We start from the raw sequence: 15,755 nt of genomic DNA on the forward strand, positions 1-15,755 counted from the left end.
ACAAGATCTTGTACGTGTAGAGTTTTTGACTTGGACAAAATACCTTGTCCACATGCTATGGCAGCCTTTCGAGCTCAATACAGCCATAAATATGGACCTGAAGTTTACGATCACTCCTCTCAATATTATTCGGTGGAAAAATATGAAATGGCATATAGTGGGCATATTACTCCGATGTCTCTCGAAGAATCTTGGGTTGTTCTAGTAGGGCTTATGGGGAGATTAATACCTCCTCCATATATTGACCCGAGCACTATCAAACTGGGAAGAAAGCCATATAAAAGGAGGCGTGGAGTTGGAGAATCATTTTCATCAAGAAGAAACAAGTGCTCCATATGTAAGTGCGCTGGCCACAAAAGAACTACATGCCCGAATCATAATCCACCATGATCGTTGTAATTGCAGAAACTTGTGTTGTTGTTTGTTTGTTTATTGTGGACTTTTATATATTTAACTCATTGTTGTGAACCTAATATTATCATTTATTATATATAAAATATCTTTTTTTAAATAACTTGTGCATCAATAAAATGAGGAAAAACATGAACTAAATAATACAGTAGACCACAATTATTCTCAACAGTTGCACAAACAACTAGAATGCTTTCCTCCGACATATGAAACTCTATCGAAATAGATGGATAATCTGTTGAAACCCAACAGATGACCAATCGATTCTATCACATGGTCCATCTGTTGAAAGAACTCAAAATCCAAAATTGCTAGTGCTACTGGATTCAACATTGCCTCCAACCGTCAACATTTTAACATGTATTAGATTAGAAGAAATAGACAGAATGAAAATTGAACAAGAATTAAAATGCCAAAGTCTGACTAAAAGTAAATTTTTCATTAAATAGAAAATAAAATACATTAGGTACAGATCCGATATAGAAAAATTAAAATACATACGCTAAAAGAAAAAAACATTCTAATTTTATTATCATCATTATCATTATTAATGACAACCGGTCAATCAACTCGCAGCAGTAGGGTTCTCATCAGCCTCTGCATCTCTCTAGACATCGTCGCACTTACAGCGACCAACTCGCTCTACAGGTCATTAACCTACCTTTGAAGTTCCCACACTGTGTCGCGTAGAATAACAATGTCCGAAAAAGGATCAGTCATATCTAGAACATGCATAAATTGACAAATGTAAAGAAAAATATTCACAATGTAATACAATGTATACAACCAACTGGTAAATTTACACCAGAAAAAAACTTACCTCAATGAGAAAGGAATATGCTCTTTAAAGAGAAGTGCTTGAAGATGTCACACAAAAAGAAAAAATGCAAGAAATAAATAGAGTTGAATGAAGATTAAGGAGGGACCTATAATATAATCTGGACGTGTCAGGCCAAAAGGCAGGACTGTTCAGCTCCATTGTATTAATTACATTCAAACTGGTGGCATTTTATTTTCTGTGAAAAGTTGCGACTTTTTCTTTTACACTAACTACTTCTCACCTTTTCATAGAGGTTTGAGACTCGATAAAAGTCGTTATTATTGAGCTGTTGCAACAGATCATCCAGTATTTTTAACAGATTTAGCATCTGTTGCAACATATGGATGGATTAAATGTGCAACAGACGGCTGTCAAAACAGATTTACCATCTGTTGCAATAGATGGTTTGTATATGCAACAAATAAGATATCTGATGCAACTTATGTATTATCTGTTGCAACAGATGGACAGTATGTATAAGTTAGAGGAGATGTTTTGATATCTTCTGACAGCTGATTCATCAGTTTCAGTTTCAACAGATGGAGTATTCAGTTCATTAGCTGTTTTGAATATGTTAGATAAAAAGTCTTCACCTCTTTTTAATAGTCCCTCTGTTACGCATTAGTTGGGACCTATGGGCTTGGCACACCAATTAATAAAAATATAAATTAGGTGATTATTTTACCAAATTGTCCTTATTCATTATGATTAGAAAGTAGAAATGTGAATAATATACTTTATGTAGTCATTTAATAATAAGGGTAATCTTGGAAGAATATAATAAAATTTTCTTAATTTTATAAATAGGAAAACTAAATTGAAACAAACATTTTTAGAAAGAAGTAATCACATGCGTGCAGATTAATTAAAAAAAACAGGTCTATCGCAACAGATTTACCATCTGTTGCAACATATAGATTATCTGTTGCGACAGATAGACCATATGTTAGAGGAGATGATCTGATTTCTTCCAACAGCTGATTCCTTAGTTGCAACAGATGAAGATTTCGATTCATCAACTGTTTTGAATGTGTTAAGATAAAAAGTCATGACTCACACCTCCATTTTAATAGTCATCACATTCGTGCAGATGAATAAACAACACTGACATGTCCTGATGGGGTAGGAAGAATAGATGCGTGCAATGGATCCCATTTTCATGCATGCGAGTTATGTAAATTATTGATCAGGCTGCCGTGAAGACACACATAAAGTGTAATGATTTTGTGAATGCAGTTTTTTATCGATTAGACACTGATCCTTCAAACAAGATCCTAAATTGTATAGTTTAGTTTGATAGGTGTGAACTGACAAGGTCGAAGGGTTCCAAGACGGTGGTGTCAATACCCAGTTATAATTTAATGACACGATCCATGCACATGTTTTTGTGTCAAGTTTGGGGAAGGGTTCAAATTTTTAGCGGCTGTGTAAATATTCAATAGTGATTGGACCGGTTTTAATAGCACAATGGACTTCTTGAAAGACCGTCGAAGCCTCGCAATGTAGCAAACAATGATAGAACCAATAGAAATTCCCCTAGTCTAAATTTTTAGAGATGGATTGGTGAAGGAGACTTTTTTACAGCAGAAGGTGCTTGGGAGAATACCTATGCACGAAGGGGGAGGTGAAGAAGGCCATATATCATTTCAGACCTTGTTTAAGAGGAAACACAGGGTAGAAAGGAAAGGGTAGCGAAATTGGCCAATGAAATTCACATTAGAAACAAAAAACTGGATGAGCTTCAAATGTGAAAATGTATCAAAATATAAAAATCCGTCAGTCGATGAAAAAAAATAATGGTCAACAGGGCTGGAGCTGGAAAAATAACTTTGCTCGAGAATACAACTAGTGAGCGTGGCCTCAATGAAGACTCTCAAAAAATACAGGACAAGAACTCCAAGGAAAAAGCTTCGCGAGCATAGAAGGTAGTAAGATTGTCGGTCAAAATTGAAACCTACATGTCAATTCAGACTGACAATATTACCACCTTCCATGCTCACAAAGCTGCTTCCTTAGAGTTCTAGTCCTATATTTTGTGGTCTTCATTGAGGCCGCGCACGCTAGTTGCAGTCTCTAGCAAAGTGACCAGCTCAATTCCTCTTGACCATTCTTCTTTTTCTTCAACGACTGATGGATTTTCATTTTTGGATACACTTTCACATTCGCATCTCATCTAGTTTTTTCATTTTTCATGTCAATTTCATAAGCTAATTTCGCTACACTTTCATTTTGACCTTATGTCCTCTTAAACAAGTACTAAGATGATATATGGCCTTCTCAACCTCCCTCTTCCTGCACAGGTTTTCTCCCAAACACCTTCTGTTGTATAACAGTCTCCTCCAATAACCCATCCATATAAATTTGGACCAGGGAAATTTCTACTAGATCCATCGTTGTTTGTTGCAGTGTGAGGCTTCGAAGGCCTTTCAACAAGTCCATTGCGCCATTAAAATCGGTCCAATCACTATTGGATATTTACACTGCCGCCAAAAACTTGAACCCTTCCCCAAACTTAACACAAAAACATGAGCATAAACCGTCATTAAATTGTAATGGGGTATCAACACCACCGTCTTGGTCTCTCATCCTTACCAGTTTGAACCTAACAATCTTAACTGTAAAATGTCATATCTTGTTTGAAGAATTAACTCCTAATAGGTAAAGAACAAACATTCACAAAATCATTGTACTGGATGTGTGTTTACATGATAGGTTGATCAGTAATACATACCTTCCACATATGAAGTGGTTCCATCTGCAAACAGCTTATTCCTCCGAATCCATCTTTACTCTAGCCTTTAATGCTGGCTGGGCAAAAGTGGATCCAATTTCACTTTCTTTTGTCTGCAAACAGGAGAAATACATTTGATGTTAAACAAAAGAAGAACAAAAAGAACATTACAAAAGGGTAACACAAAATTGAGTGAATCAACAGATGATCAATATGATGCAACAGATTATCCATCTGTTTAACCGATGAGGTATCGTTTGTAAAGGATAGATGACATATTGCAACAGATGGGCCATCTGTTGGAATAAATCAAACTAGCCCTGCTACTGGTTTGATTTCTTCAAAATTTTGCTCCGTCTATTCCAACAGCCGATTCATCAGTTGCAATAATTGAGGAAACGGTTGCAACACCACCAACAATAGCATCAACAACAAAGAAACAAACAAAATAACACCATATGTTCCAATACCATCCACAACACAAACATCACATGTTCCAACACAACCACCACCCCCAACAACAGCACCACCAAAGTACCAAACAAAAGACAAAAAAAAACTATACTGATAACAAGGCTTTTTAAGTTCTCCTAACAGATGACTTATTTTGCATATTTTAATAAAAATAATGGTTCGTTCATTCAAGACTTAAAAGTCACCTTTTCTTCAATTTTCTCAATAAATAGCAAACTGGTAATGGGTAAATCATTAATAGCAACAGATGTAAATATCTAATTTAAATAACATACAAAGAAGAAGACGAGATGAAAAGAGTAACTTTGAACCATACCCGCAATGTCAAAAAAGCAAACGGATCAGAATATCCAGTTCAGTCAAGAAAAGATATTGATTGGTTGAGATCCCAAAGGATGCTCATCCGAAAGAAGAGAGAAAAGAGAGGAAAAAAGGAAACAACAAAGATAATTGAGAATAAAGAATAAAGAAGAGTTATAAGTTGGGTCTAGACTACTTTATGGTTGAAGGAGAGAGAGTTCTAGATATGGGGAGTTTTAAATATTCATTAATAACTTTTGAGGGGCACGAGGAGACGGTGACATTGAAAAAACCAGATAAGACTACTCACTTAGGAGATTTTTGAGTTATCCAAATAGTACCGAGTAATATTGTTTACCACCTTAGTATTTTAACTACTTTATCTCGGACAGAAAATACCTAAATTGCTTTATAAAAAAAAGGATCTAAAAATATTTAAGTGCAACAAATGACTTAATCTGTTTGATAGCTTACAACAGATTCGTGATCTGTTGCAACAAAATCTGTTTGATAGTTTACAATAGATATTTAATATGTTGTAACATATTACCTAATCTGTTTGATTTGATCCAATAGAAAAGATATCTATTGCAGCAAGTTGAACATTTGTTTGTATATAATTTTAATTGAGTTCATATGTTAGAATAAAACCTTAATTGAATGTGAGTTCTCATAGGGTCAAATACAACTTTAATTGAGTCTTTTGGAAATTTCATGATGAGACGGTACTGCGTTCCTCCAACCAGAGTCGTCGATCGGTCACTCTAAGCCGAGCCAATTCTTACCACCTCATATGTTAGACTAATACCTTAATTGATTAATCTAGGATTAGGGTACCAATACCTTGATTGAATAATCTAGGACTAGGGGTAAGTTCTCATAGGGTCAACTACAACTTCAATTGAGTTTTTTGGCAATTGCATGATGAGACGGTACTGTATTCCTCCCGACTAGAGTTGTCGATCGATAACTCTGAGTCGAACCGATTCTTACTACCTCATATGTTACACTAATACCTTAATTGATTAACCTAGGACTAGGGTACTAATACCCTAATTGAATATAGGGTCAACTACAACTTCAATTGAGTCTTTTGTCAATTGCATGATGAGACGATACTGCGTTCCACCCGACAAGAGTCATCGATCGATCACTCTGGGATGAACCGATTCTTACTACCTTATATGTTTAACTAATACCTTAATTGATTGATTTAGGACTAGAGGTGAGGTCTCATAATGTCAACTATAATATATGACAGCGCGTATTTGATAATTTACAATAGATGGGTAATCTATTACAATATATGACTTAATCAATTTGATAATTTGTAACAGATGGGTAATCTGTTGCAATAGATGACTTAATCTATTTGATCATTTACAACAGATTCATGATCTGTCGCAACAAATGGCTTAAGCTGTTTGATAGTTTACAACAGAGGGATAATATATTGCAACAGATTATATAATATATTTGATTTGATCCAACAGAAAAGACATCTGTTGCAACAGGTTGAACATTTATTTATATACAATTCAATTGAGTTCATATGTTAGAATAATACCTTAATTGAATGTGAGTTCTCATAAGGTCAACTACAAATTTAATTGAGTTTTTTGTCAATTGCATGATGAAACAGTACTATATTTCTCCCGACCAGAGTCGGCGATCGATCACTCTAAGCCAAACCAATTCTTACTACCTCATATGTTAGACTAATACCTTAATTGATTAATCTAGGACTAGGGTACTAATATCTTAATTAAATAATCTAGGACTAGAGGTGAGTTCTCATAAGGTAAACTATTGATTAATCTAGGACTAGAGGTGAGTTCTCATAGATTCAGCCACAACAGATGGCAGCACCTATTTGATAATTTACAACATATGGGTAATCTTTTGTGACATATGAGAATCCATTTGATAATTTACAATAGATGGATAATCTATCACAACAGATGACTTAATCTGTTTGATAATTTACATCAGATTCGTAATCTGTTGTTACCTAATCTGATTGATAATTTACAACGGATGAGAAATCTGATGTAACATATTGAACATTTATTTTTTACAATTTCAATTGAGTTCATATGTTAGACTAATAGTACCTAAATTTATTAATCTAGGACCAGGGGTGAGTTTTCATAGGGCCACCTCCTAGAGTACTCGGTCAACTACAACTTTAATTTTTTTTCTTATACAATTTCAATTGAATTACCCTTTTGGCAATTGCATGATGAGAGAGTTAAAATTACACATATATTTTATGATTTTAAAAATAATTAAGATCATTTTGGACCAATTAACATTTTCAAAACTACTTGTCATTCTTTTCCAAAATACTAATCAACCCATACAAAACGTTTCATCATTTCAAATCTCAAGGTCTTTCTCTTTCTCTCTCATTCTAACTCAACAATACAGTACAGAAATAACTATTCAACAAATTTGCTCAACCCTCCACAACAAATCGCTTTTCTTCTTATTTCTGACCACATAGGTGTTATTTTTTACTTCATTCTTGCTTGTATTAGTTGTTTTCGTTGTCTTCGTAGGCAATAGAGTTCGAGAAGAGCTCTATATTTGTTTTTTTCTAAAAAATAAGGTCTTTTAATTTAATGATGAAAAATAAAACTTTTAGTTGTATTATCTTCGAGAATGGGTTTATAATTTTGAGTTTTAATGGTAAAATCATAGGAAGAACTTGGGAAATCCCTAATTTCTATCGCAGTATTCCGTTGACTATCATGGTATAGTTGGATGGTGTTTGTGTGTTGGTGGTGGTGGTGGTGGTGGTGTTTGTGGTTGTCGTAGTGGCACCGGTGGTGGCATTGGTTGGTGGTGTTTGTGGTGGTGTCGGTATTCGTGGTGTTTGTTTGTTGGCATTGGTTGGTGGTGTTTGTGGTTGTGGCTATTGGTATGTCGGTATTCGTAGTGTTTGTAATGTATTTTTTAAAATCTATGCATACATCAACTGTAATGTACTTTTTGTTTTTCTTTGTCTATAGGTAAAACATGTCTCCTAAAAGAAAAGAAAGTAAAAGTGGATCAACGTCTGACCACTCAAAAAAAAGGCTACAGTACAGAGGGATTCGGAGGAGCTTTCTAAACAATCTCAGTCAGGGAAAAGTGAAGCTAAGGAGAGATATGAAAACAACATTGAGGGAGGTGGACAAGGGTCTGTAGATGGTGATGAAGAAAATAAAAGTGAGAAAGAGAAGGAATTAAAGAGTCAGAAAGAGAAAGAGGATGATCATCAACATAATGATAATGGATCACCGATAGGGCGTGAGTTAATATCGACATCCCAGCATGATCCTGTCAAAACTTTTAGTATTGACAAGTTTTAAGTTGTGATACCAATAAATGACCCAGAAAGAAAATAACTAACTGGTCAAATTGTACTTAAATGTTAGATGGGCAAAAATTTTGAAGATTTTATGAAAATTATGAAGAACGAAAACATAGGCGGAATTTTTAAGAAGAACTGCTTTGGACGCTTTCTTGAGCTACCTGAGGACCCCTCTACCCGTGTCCGCTTCCCTATGACGATAGTATATGGTCTTCTCAATCGCAGGATCAAGTATGCGGGGGATGATAAAGATTCAGAGGAGGGGGGAAAAAAAGAAGATGGATGTAATCTGGATCAACTACTGTGGCATGCCTGTTTGTTTTGGCTTACAATAGTTTGCCATAGTGACGGGCTTGAGATGCTATCGTACAGAAGACCACCACCTCGCAAAGTAGATGGGTTGTTTGACATTGCTTGACGTGGCTACAAAGCATCGAATTTTTTGATAGATCTTGAGGATAAAACCATACCAGAGCAGTACAGGGAGCAATTGTGTTTAGTTTAGTTTACCCATTCGATTATATTAGCAAGAGACGTCAACAAGGTCATAGAAGATGATTTGTTGGCACGTGCTAAGGATTTTGATAAATTCAACAATTAGACCTGGGGATATGACAGCTTCTACTTGACTGTCCAATATTTACTGACAAAGCTATCCTCAGCGATGACCACATTATACGGCTTTCCTTGGGCTTTCATGTAAAATTAATCACTAATTTTACTCATCCATTAATTTATATTGAATATAGTTATTATGATTTTTGTTTGCTTGCTTCCTGTTTACATTTTTTAGGCTTGGACATTTGAAGTTATCCGGATGAGGTTTCTTATCCAAGGATGTTTAGGTGGTTGGCTGCAAAGAGCAACACCAATATTAAGGAGGCAGATCTCTTTAACCCTTCGGATGATGCAGTACGTCTTCTTTAAGTAAAATAATTCTACTCAAAGATAAGAAAGATAGTGAACAGATGTTATATCTGGTGCAAAAGATGCTATATATGAGGTACCAGATAAGACATCTATTGCGACGGGGTATATCTTGCATCAGATTACCCATCTGTTGCTTTGGTTCTCTAAACCTGACTCCTAAAAGATTAACTATCTACTGTAAATTATGCAATATATATTTAATTTGATAGCATATCATTCATCTATTGCGACTGTAAATTATGCAATATATATTTAATTTGATAGCATATCATTCATCTATTGCGATGTACAGATCATTTGTTGCATAACAGATTACCCGTCTTATGCAGTTGTTACAACAGATGATTGATATTTTGCATCAGATTATCCATGGTTGCTTTGTTTCTCTGAACCAGACTCAAATGGATTTTAACCATATACTGCAAACTATGCAACAGATGGGTCTTTTTTTAAATGTAGCCCAACTGTGAAAATTATTATATTATATAATTTAAATGCATCTATCTTTTTTTCTTTTTTATAGGTTGTGCATCCATGGATCGTGCCTACTAAGGAGGAGTCGGTGATGACTTCTTATATTACTCTAGGTCATGTTGATACTATTGCAGACCCAACGGTGGAGTTAATAAAGAAGAAATTTATTGGAGAAATAGCCATAAGAAGAGCAGTTAGGTAAGGTCAGCCTAATGTTGAGGCTCTTCATGACCAACCTTTTACTAAGGCAGATCCAGGTGCTTCTTCTGGTGGAGTTGTTGGTGTTGGTGGCAGGCATGCTGATGCTGCTACCACCTGTGATGATGAGCATGTTGATGCTCAATAAAGAATAAATATATTTGAAAACACCCCTTTTCGCCTGTACACAGGTCCCTCTCACCCCTCTTCACCCTCGTGTTTTCGTTGCGAATGCGATGAGTACAAAGACAGATAGGATAAACTCTTCAAAAAAGTAGAGGTTATCTCTAAAGCCATCGAGGAATTCAAATCCAATAAGTGTTTCATACCATCCAAGAAGGTGAGGGAGCCACACATTCCTACAGCATTGGTTAGGAGAAAGAAAAAAGCAATTAGAGACATACTCTCCGCTTAAAAATCAAAAAAAATTGTAATTTCTCCCTCTCCAAAAGCTGTTGAAGTTCAGGGGCTGGTCAACAAGGTGTACATATATGCGAAACTTAGCACCGAAGAGAAGAGGGATCTGCGACAGGCCAAGAATGCCAAGCCAGGCGCGTACCAGATTACCCCAGGCCTCCCTTTTCCCTCCAAGACTTCCATACTATGACTGATATGCGTATGCCGTACAAGAACAAGGCAAGTTTACTTTTCCTAACCTATCCCTTCTAATCTACCCCATGAAGAAGAAGCTACGTAATATATTTCACATCTATTGCAACAACTGGGTATACTGGTACAACTGGTTGTGGTTCTGTTGCAACTTATTATCCATTTATTGCATAAGTTGCGTTGGATTATTGATTCAAAGAAACCTATGCAACAGATGGACCATCCGTTGCATCTTTACAATACTAACATATTTAAAAATTGACTTCTTATCTCACAACATATTGACATAATTTTCTGCCTCATGAGAAAAAGGCAATTAACATACTGGAAAGCTTATAACGCTGCCGATAGAATAATGAACCTCGAATTCTGCAAGAAGCTCAAGGGTAGGTACGATCAACTCAATGGAGAGGCATCATCCCTTGGCGTAGGACTTGATTTCCTAGTTCCTACGTTGGTCTTGGATGAAGAAGAAACATTAAGATATGTTAGAGGGGACAGGCCAAATTCACACGGCAAGAGCTTGACCGAAGCAAAAAGGATTCTTGCAGTCATTAGCGTGAACGGTATGCATTATCGGGCTGTTGAGATACTACTCGAGGAGGAAAATATCAATGTTTATGACTCTAACATACCTCTCATCGACGATTTCGATCTTTTTCTCCTCATGAAGCCACTGATGGTGCTATTGCCCATCTTGTTGAGGGAGAGTAAACTGATGAATCATTTGCCAAAAAAAATATTGATGAAGAAATCATGGGATTTTGAAGGTCAAAATAGGGTAACTATCCTTCCAAAAGATGATGCCACTAAAGTGAGCGGCTCGCATGCTCTTACAAACATCGAATGTTTGCTGAACGGCACAGAAATGGCCGAGCCAATGACTTTTCTATGTTACAACGCTGTGGCAAACCTATAAGAGGTCTGGGCTTATGGGGTACTAACTGGACGCTTAAAGCCTGTGTATATAGAAGAGCCTGTGAAATAGAAATTTTTAATTTCAAGTCACCCTTCACTTTATTACATGTACATGTAGTGGCAATAATTTTTTTCTGATGAAAGTTAAGTTTTTTATAATGTAATAGATTAGATTGTCAATCTGATGTAAAATATCTTTAATCCGTTCTGGCAGATAGTTTATCTGTTACAATAGGTTGGTCATCTATTGCATGACGCCGATGTTATTTCTATGAATAATCTAATAATCTAAGTCTAATTTGTTACAACAGTGGGAAGACTTGTTTGATAATTTCCAACAGATGACCTAAATTTTTGAACATATGACTAAATCTTTTTGATATTTTCCAACAGTTACGCTTGAATATCCATGTGCTCGTCGACGACAAATCAGTAGTAAATACACACACCACCATAAAAATTTCAGCAATTAGGCTTCGATATCCATGTGGCCAACAACACCAAACCAGTAGCAATAACGGCACTAATTTAGTATCTTCTTGCTCGATTTTGTTTCTCTTCAGAAGCCTTGACTTTGTTCAACAAACCCCAGATTATACGATTTGCTTGTGAAAGGTGTCGTTCTTTATACCAATCAAAGTAATCATATCCACCCAATTTCTATAAAAAAAGAGAACACAATAACAAAATAATTACAAGTCAATAATTAATTAACTAATTAAATAAAAAAAATATTACCTTTGAAATCTTACAAGTAAAAACCCTACGACCCGGATTTTGTTGAGTCCAAGAAGTTTTTAACAGAGCTTCATGACTGTACTTACAATATCGAAAATCTTTATCATAAAAAATAGTGGAAGATGCGCTCGACATTGTCAAGGTCAGTTGGAAAAAATGAAAGTACTAATTTGAAGAATTTGGATAAATAAAAGAAGATGACGATGAAGAAGAAGATTTGGGAATTTAGGGTTAAATTTTAGGAGAAAGATGAATATATAAGACAATGGGGGGGGGGAATGACCGTTAGGGGCCAAGTGACAGCAAGTCAGTGAAACGTGCCAAACTGACACTGACATATTTGATACCTATTTTATTTTACGTGTTTAAAATGAACATGTTTACTTGATGCCTATTTTATTTTAGGTGTTTGAACTTAACACCGTCGATGGGTTGCACCTTTTTTATTTCCATTCAATTCACTTTAACCTTTTTACATGTAGTGGCAATTTTTATGTCCAACTAAAGTTGAATTTTTATAATGCAACAGATTTTCCGTCCGTTGTAACAGTTATCCTACCTGTTCTGACATATAGTTTATCTGTTGTGATAGGTTGGTCATCTATTGCATTATCTCGATGTTTTTATCTAAAGTTCATCTGTTGCAACAGTGGGAAGACCTGTTTGATAAATTCCAACAGATAACCTACCTGTTGCAATATATGTATAAATCTGTTTGATTATTCCAATAGATGTGTCGTCTGTTACAACAGATAAAGTTCATCTGTTGCAACATATGTCTAAATTTGTTCTTTCTTTCCCAATAGATATGTCATCTGTTGCATTATCTTAATGTTTATATCCAAAGTCCATTTGTTGTAACAGTGGGAAGACCCGTTTGATAAATTCCAACAGATCACCTACCTGTTGCAACATATGTCTAAATCTGTTTGATTTTTCCAATAAATGTGTCATCTATTGTAATAGATACATTATCTATTGCAATATTTGAATCTAGTATTCCTTTTCAATTAATAAGTTCAAATCTAAGGAATAAATAAAATTTATAGACAAAATAAAATAAATCAAAGCCTTCATAAATTAGCTGAAATAAGTCAACGAATAAATAAAATGTAAAAAAATTATTATGGGTATAGATCTCAACAAATACATCAACAACAATTTAAGTATACTGCCAAGGATTGCGTTGACAGGCTCAAGCTATAAAGATCTACTCAGTATGGACAAGTTGTTCTTCATTCGGTGCTATAGAATTCGATTTTGCTCGTCGTGGATCTTTATTGTCGCTTGCGTACAGTTTCTGCGCTTTCTGTTCTCTGTATTTCCACAAAAAGAGTAGCATATTGTCAATGCTGTTCAGCAGTAGCTTCTTCTACATCCACCTGGAAAGCCAGAATTGGTCAATGCTAATCACGGAGATACAACAAAACGAAAAAGGATAACTCATCTCTTCTAGCAAATCAAATATGTCTTTCTCCCATTTTAAATTGTCCTAAACATATTATATTTCTGTTGCAATAATGAATCAACTATTGGGACAAATTTCTACATGAGGAAGACCCTGTGTGATAATTTCTAATGGATGAACCATCTGTTGTAACATATGAATCATCTGTTACAGCAGATAGGTCGTCTGTTGGTACAAATAAAAGTGGCACGAAGAGCTGTTTGATTTTCTAAAACAGACGAGACATATGTTGCACCAAATAAAGTATCTGGTGCAACAGGTTAGTCAACTATTGCAACAGATGTATATATCTGTTTGATAATTTTTAGCAGATGTGTCATCTGTTGAAACAGATATATGTCTGTTTGTTTTGTCAGTTGGAAGAAATATAATATATTCACCTTCTTCAGCGTGCTGCTCTCCTTTGGACATTGTACGTTGCTCAATGTAACACACAGACAGAGGAGTTGTAATTTCACTTTTTTGGATGCCTGATAATGCCCTGGAAATCACTCTTCTTCTCCTCTTAGCCCTAATCTCTAATGGAGCGAATGAAAATAAAATCCTCTTTGATAGAATGAGACCCCTTTTAAATGTCAATTCCTTTATAGAAGCAGTTAATGCATTAATAGCATTAATTACTACATCATGTTTCTTCCTGCAGTCTTAACATTTACATGCAGAACATTCGCTGGGAGAGGAAAAATTTGTATAACCAATATGATCATACTCATAATGGTTTTCTATAAATACTGTAAGAGGAGCATCATTAGCACCAATAGCAGCACCACTACCACCACCAACAGCTCTATCAACAACAACAAGCCCACCCTCCAAAATTATTTTTCTTGTAATGGTTGTTGCTCCAAACAATTCCTTTTTTATTCTATCGATGACCTTAGGGTCCGATAAAGTTTGCACAGATCGTAAAGTAAGAAAAAATGGCATCTTCAACTCTATATTGGTCAGAACTAGCGACAGATGCACATTGTAACATAAATCATTACATATATTAGAATGATGATTAGATCATTTAAGAAAATATTAATTAAAAGAAAAATTAATTATAATTATACTTACTGCATCCTTCGGGAGGTTGAAGAGATCAAGAAATTTTGCATTTTTATCAGTTTTGACCGACAACCAACTCATGATTCTTGGACAGGAAACTCCTTCCTGGTAGTTCACTTGTTGTCTCAAATAAGGAATTGCTTCAAACACCCAAGCCTATAAAATAACACCAATAAATCAAAACCATTATTGAGCGAAAAAATGAATGATATCATAATAGAATAAATAAACATTTACCATGAAAGCCCATGGGAAGCCATATAAGTAGATTGTCTTTGGCGCTAACGGAGTCAACAAATATTTAACAGTTATTTTTAAGCTTTCATACCCCCATGGATAGTTGTTAAGTGCCTCAAGATCCTCGGAGAGCTTTATAAAACCGAGGTTTATGTTGTTGTTAACGTCTCTCGCCCAAAGAATATTATGTACAAACCAAACCAAGCACAATGACTGCTTGTGCTTCTTTGAAAGTTTACCTTTCAACGCTTCTATCAAATTTTTGTTTTTGAAGCTTGGACCAATAATGGACACCAGGACATCACGATCACACAACTTTCCTTTGCCTTTTTTGGGTGTGCAGGGTATTTTTTTGTGGGTTAGAATAGGAATAACTTAAGAAGGAGGATAACATTTTAGTCCAGTAACTGTGGAAAACTCCTTCAAACCAAAACAAACAGGCATACCACAGTAATTTATCCACACGTCATCTATCTTATCTTTGTTTTCATATATAAACCTATACTTGAGAAGTTCATATACCATTTTCATTTGGAAACGAGCATTGTTGTCCTCCGGTAAACCAAGATATTTCCCAAAGCAGCTGTCCCTGAAATAAGCATCCAAATTTTATTTTTGAAGTATTTTTTTAAGGCGTCGAAAGATTTTTCCCATGGCTAACTTAACCACAAAATCACCCATTAAATATGTGGCACCATCGCACTGCATTCTCACAGGATAACGATCAATGCTGAAGGTTTTGACCAGCTCTTCGGTGAAAGGGCTATTAGCATCTGCATCATCTCTTTTGAAATATTCTTCCTCCCCGTGTTCATCATATTCTGCTCTCAATTGAGATAACGCTTGTAAAGCAAGCTCATAGAGTGGTGGATGTAGCCTAGCTGCTTCACTTGTTCCTTTACTTGGACTTGATTTGGTTTTTATTTTTTTGGGAACCATATTATCTAAAATTAATAGGAACATAAAATAATATATTATTGTTGATTAATGCATCGTTAAAAAAGGATAACAGTAAATCAAATAAGCAAAATAGTAAAAT

This window comes from Capsicum annuum, chromosome 11 (genome assembly GCF_002878395.1).
Source record: "Capsicum annuum cultivar UCD-10X-F1 chromosome 11, UCD10Xv1.1, whole genome shotgun sequence".
Lineage (NCBI taxonomy): Eukaryota > Viridiplantae > Streptophyta > Magnoliopsida > Solanales > Solanaceae > Capsicum > Capsicum annuum.